This window comes from Pomacea canaliculata, linkage group LG12 (genome assembly GCF_003073045.1).
Source record: "Pomacea canaliculata isolate SZHN2017 linkage group LG12, ASM307304v1, whole genome shotgun sequence".
In the NCBI taxonomy this organism is placed as follows: Eukaryota; Metazoa; Mollusca; class Gastropoda; order Architaenioglossa; family Ampullariidae; genus Pomacea; species Pomacea canaliculata.
The window spans coordinates 1,386,572-1,392,622 of record NC_037601.1 but is presented as its reverse complement, the minus strand read 5'-3'; positions in this window follow the sequence as shown (position 1 = coordinate 1,392,622).

The following is a 6,051-nucleotide window of genomic DNA, read 5'->3' as shown; positions in this document are numbered from 1 at the left end:
CCCCTTGAGCCTCTGTCACTTGCCACTCTTGTGACCTGAGATTTAGTGCTTGGCACGACGCGCGGCTTATCTACCTGCTCACTCGTGTATACCTCTGCCGTCATCCCTTTGTTGTTTTCACTATTACGTCTTTCTTCTTTCTCTTTGAATCTTCCTTTTTTTCTTCTTATTCTTTTCTTTCTTTTCTTTATTTCCTTTCCTCCTTTCTTTACCGTACATTCGTGCGTCTGTCAGTGTATCTCTTTCTTTTTCGCTATCTCTGTCTGGTAAAGGTAGATAGAAAGGTGTCAGAGACCGGAGCGAACTCTAAAACAAAAGGTTTTCACACATAATATCCTCAATATGAGCAGGTAGAGAAAAACAGAGATTGACGATCCAGAAAAATAGAAAGAAGGAGCGAGAGAGTGGGTGGATGGGGTGCGGTAGGCTGCTTCCGAGTGTAGATGACAGCGTAAATTTTCACACCTTTTGGCAGACACACCTGTTCCTGTCGCTTGTCAAGGGTTCTGTGCACTGAACCTTGCAACATGTGCTGACGCCTACAAACCAGAAACATGAACTTGACATTGACTAATGGCATCCTTGACCCATCTGACGTCGGAAGTGTTCATATTCCACGACCCTGTGTACAGTATACCCTGCACTTTTGCCTTTTCGCCTTTGTTTTTGTTTACTCGTTGGCTTCCTTGCTACAACCATTCCCGTTTCGAACCCAACATCAGTTTCCGTTTCCATTGTATGTCGACCCATCCAACCCGTAGTCTCCCGTGTCTGGATATACTAGAGGCAGATGAAATGAAGAAGCCGACATCCGGGCACTGTGAAACGGAAACAAACGCGCAGCATACTGGGAAGCCTCTGACTCTATCTCTTCTCAGTCTTAAAGACCAGCCAAAGTCAAACAAAACTAAGTTCAAAGGTCTAGTTGGGTGTACATTTTTTCCTGATGCCTGGGTAAGACTCAGTACAGGGCACTATTTCCACAATCTGGGTCGTGACGTCATATGTGTACACAGAAGAGCCTCATTCACATATGACCCAGTTGTCCCATTGATGGATATGGCTGATCTTATTCATAGATATCTAATTCATTGCTACACCATTCATTGTGTTGAAATACTCGTAGTGACCGACACTTCCTGTCTCAGGCCTACGTCACAGATGTTTGTAGGAATTTTTCTCAAAACTAGTGAAGACGAATGCTTGAAGCTGTGGCACCATTGTAACCAGAAGGCAAGATGTCTACCAACTGTGCTACCTTGACAAACGAATCTTTCTATTTTCATTGACTTTCTCGACGCGACAACGACACAAACAGAAATTTCTGAAGCCTTCTGACATGGACAAAACATCAGATTTGGATCAAATTGTTTTCTTTAAAATAAACTCTTCCTTATTTAATTTGCTTTCTTTAAAGTCATGTAAAACAAAAGGTGAAAAGTTCAAGTGTTTTATACCTTTAAATTAAAAACGTTCGAAATCACAGAAATTTTCTCATGATATGTCCAGCAATTCAATTGTACTTGCGAGGACGAGGGGATGATGTCTAAATGTATTTGTTGTTGCTGCTGCTGCTTTTGTTTGGTTTTTGGCGATAGCACAATGCGTCATACAGTCAATGTCCTCCTTTATACAACCCTTCCTCAGATAACCCTTCTCTCTCACTTCTTTAAGTTAACGCCACAGTTATCAAAAACTCTTCCTTGACGACAGAAGCAAGAGAAGAAAAAGAGAAAGAAGCACACTCACACACACACACGCATGCAGAGACACACGCCCAGAACTGTAACAACCTGAGCGTTCACAAATCACATTCACAGCAAAGGCATACTTCACATGACAAAACAGATCCTGTGTCCAGCGTCTGTGAAAGTGATCAAAAATACACATTTCCTCCATCACACACATACACATCTTCCAGCCTGTCTTTGTAGTTAAGACGGCGGAGGACATTAATGCCGAATTGATGCAACCTGTCTCTCCCAGAGCGCATTTCAACTGTTTGCCCGCCACTGATCTCCACCAAGAGCGATTTTCTCGCTGAGAAATGTCTTTGTGATTGCGCCAGCTCCGTGGGTATATGTCTCCTTTACAAACATTTCGGAACATCTGACTGCAAAGGTTCGACAGCCACAAACAAATCGCAAACGTCTCACTTTCGAAGAGGCCAACCATCTGTGATATCATTTGTTTTAAATCGGAGAGGGAATCAACACCACGATGCCCAAACAATAAGGAAAGTGGAGAAGAGAAGACAGAAGAAGAGGAAAGATACAGGGAGGAGGATACATGGAAAGTGTGGACAGCGCTGGTGTGATTAACTCCCCATGGGGCTTTGAGGAACCGTGAAAAATGGACAGAACTGGTGGCGAGGTCACCGTTGGTCAACGAGCATGAAAGCTGTGGGTCACATGACAGTGATTTGTCACTGGCCACCTTACAAACTCAGCTTCATCTCCATGTTCCGGTGAGATGGTCGAGGAACTCGGGAAAATGTGCTTCTGGGGAAGAGATGGAGATGAGAAATGATGTTACAAAACCAGATGCGTAGGTAGAAATAGTAGGTTGCCATGAGAACGCTGCGGTAGGTAGAAGTGGTATTCGAATATTAACGTCTCTGTGGTAGACCTGTAAGTCCAGATGTAACTGTGCTTTCAACATGATCATAGACTTACAAAATGGTGGAAGCAGCACACACACACACACACACAAACCCACTTATCTTTTTAGTCTTCTTTGTCCTCCTAGTGCCGCAACCATACCACCCCAGCGGATCCGGTTCTGGCCGAGGATCGATCTTCTCCTGGTCTGTCTCCGAACCTGCGTTTCATCTGTGGTTTAAGTCCAGAACTTGTCTGGTTAAACTCGGTGTCAAATTGCAATAAAATCAAATTGTCAACCGTACACTGCAGTCTATGCAAAAACTTATTAAATACATTTTTTACTAAAAAGGATATCGGCCGACAGCTCTTCCTTGCGATGTAAGTGTAGAAGCAGGACTGAAGTATCGTTGGAAGTCAGAGAAACATTGCAGTGTACTGCTGACGTCATGCAATGTCTGTAAGACACAATAACAAACACGTTAATGCTTTGTACAAAGCCACGATAGTGTGTTTTCACGAGCAAACCGTCGATGTCGCAGTTGAAGATGTGAAATATTTTCAAGGTGAGTCCCGTGCTGTGTCCTGGTGACCGTTAGCACGGACACCTCGTGTCGCGTAGTCACTGGTCAGTGGAACTTATTCTCTCCCTGTCTTGCTTGTGTCTTGCCGTCCACACAAAGTCCTCGACATTATGGATAGCAATTGTCATGAACTGTGGAGGACCGGCCATCTTGTCACTTATTTCTTGTTGGTGTTCTTTGTAGGGTACTGTTGTCCGTTTTCGATGTCCTCCATTGACTGGGCAGACAACTCTGACCACGCGTACAATGATGTCGAGGGGAGAGGATCGGGTAGGTTGTTGCCGTCTGTCACTCCGATCTTGTTCACTCCATTGAGTATGACGTGTGTGTTCCTGGCAGTTGGAGGTACCTAGGGGGACAGTAGCAGGGTGTTCGTGGTCCCTCGTGCACTAGTCATCTTCGTTAACAACAGCCTCGTTGTCGATGACGTCACCGGTTCTGGGGCCTTTGTTGACGAAGTTGACTTTTTCACGAACTTTAGACACGTTGTTTGTTAACGGCTGTATAGCCTGGTGGCTAACGACGAGGTCTGAAGACTGAAAGGTGGTGTGTTTCAAATCTGACAGTGGCAAATGACATGTGAGTGAGTGTGAGTGAAGTGAGTGAGTGAGTGAGTGAGTGAGTGAGTGAGTGAGTGAGTGAGTGAGTGAGTGAGTGAGTGAGTGAGTGAGTGAGTGAGTGAGTGAGTGAGTGAGTGGTGAGTGAGTGAGTGAGTGAGTGAGTGAGTGAGTGAGTGAGTGAGTGAGTGAGTGAGTGAGTGAGTGAGTGAGTGAGTGAGTGAGTGAGTGAGTGAGGAGTGAGTGAGTGAGTGAGTGAGTGAGTGAGTGAGTGAGTGAGTGAGTGAGTGAGTGAGTGAGTGAGTGAGTGAGTGAGTGAGTGAGTGAGTGAGTGAGTGAGTGAGTGAGTGAGTGAGTGATGAGTGAGTGAGTGAGTGAGTGAGTGAGTGAGTGAGTGAGTGAGTGAGTGAGTGAGTGAGTGAGTGAGTGAGTGAGTGAGTGAGTGAGTGAGTGAGTGAGTGAGTGAGTGAGTGAGTGAGTGAGTGAGTGAGTGAGTGATGAGTGAGTGAGTGAGTGAGTGAGTGAGTGAGTGAGTGAGTGAGTGAGTGAGTGAGTGAGTGAGTGAGTGAGTGAGTGAGTGAGTGAGTGAGTGAGTGAGTGAGTGAGTGAGTGAGTGAGTGAGTGAGTGAGTGAGTGAGTGAGTGAGTGAGTGAGTGAGTGAGTGAGTGAGTGAGTGAGTGAGTGAGTGAGTGAGTGAGTGATGAGTGAGTGAGTGAGTGAGTGAGTGAGTGAGTGAGTGAGTGAGTGATGAGTGAGTGAGTGAGTGAGTGAGTGAGTGATGAGTGAGTGAGTGAGTGAGTGAGTGAGTGAGTGAGTGAGTGAGTGAGTGAGTGAGTGATGAGTGAGTGAGTGAGTGAGTGAGTGAGTGAGTGAGTGAGTGAGTGAGTGAGTGAGTGAGTGAGTGAGTGAGTGAGTGAGTGAGTGAGTGAGTGAGTGAGTGAGTGAGTGAGTGAGTGAGTGAGTGAGTGAGTGAGTGAGTGAGTGAGTGAGTGAGTGAGTGAGTGAGTGAGTGAGTGAGTGAGTGAGTGAGTGAGTGAGTGAGTGAGTGAGTGAGTGAGTGAGTGAGTGAGTGAGTGAGTGAGTGAGTGAGTGAGTGAGTGAGTGAGTGAGTGAGTGAGTGAGTGAGTGAGTGAGTGAGTGAGTGAGTGAGTGAGTGAGTGAGTGAGTGAGTGAGTGAGTGAGTGAGTGAGTGAGTGAGTGAGTGAGTGAGTGAGTGAGTGAGTGAGTGAGTGAGTGAGTGAGTGAGTGAGTGAGTGAGTGAGTGAGTGAGTGAGTGAGTGAGTGAGTGAGTGAGTGAGTGAGTGAGTGAGTGAGTGAGTGAGTGAGTGAGTGAGTGAGTGAGTGAGTGAGTGAGTGAGTGAGTGAGTGAGTGAGTGAGTGAGTGAGTGAGTGAGTGAGTGAGTGAGTGAGTGAGTGAGTGAGTGAGTGAGTGAGTGAGTGAGTGAGTGAGTGAGTGAGTGAGTGAGTGAGTGAGTGAGTGAGTGAGTGAGTGAGTGAGTGAGTGAGTGAGTGAGTGAGTGAGTGAGTGAGTGAGTGAGTGAGTGAGTGAGTGAGTGAGTGAGTGAGTGAGTGAGTGAGTGAGTGAGTGAGTGAGTGAGTGAGTGAGTGAGTGAGTGAGTGAGTGAGTGAGTGAGTGAGTGAGTGAGTGAGTGAGTGAGTGAGTGAGTGAGTGAGTGAGTGAGTGAGTGAGTGAGTGAGTGAGTGAGTGAGTGAGTGAGTGAGTGAGTGAGTGAGTGAGTGAGTGAGTGAGTGAGTGAGTGAGTGAGTGAGTGAGTGAGTGAGTGAGTGAGTGAGTGAGTGAGTGAGTGAGTGAGTGAGTGAGTGAGTGAGTGAGTGAGTGAGTGAGTGAGTGAGTGAGTGAGTGAGTGAGTGAGTGAGTGAGTGAGTGAGTGAGTGAGTGAGTGAGTGAGTGAGTGAGTGAGTGAGTGAGTGAGTGAGTGAGTGAGTGAGTGAGTGAGTGAGTGAGTGAGTGAGTGAGTGAGTGAGTGAGTGAGTGAGTGAGTGAGTGAGTGAGTGAGTGAGTGAGTGAGTGAGTGAGTGAGTGAGTGAGTGAGTGAGTGAGTGAGTGAGTGAGTGAGTGAGTGAGTGAGTGAGTGAGTGAGTGAGTGAGTGAGTGAGTGAGTGAGTGAGTGAGTGAGTGAGTGAGTGAGTGAGTGAGTGAGTGAGTGAGTGAGTGAGTGAGTGAGTGAGTGAGTGAGTGAGTGAGTGAGTGAGTGAGTGAGTGAGTGAGTGAGTGAGTGAGTGAGTGAGTGAGTGAGTGAGTGAGTGAGTGAGTGAGTGAGTGACCCTCTCACCTCACTATTTCTTTTG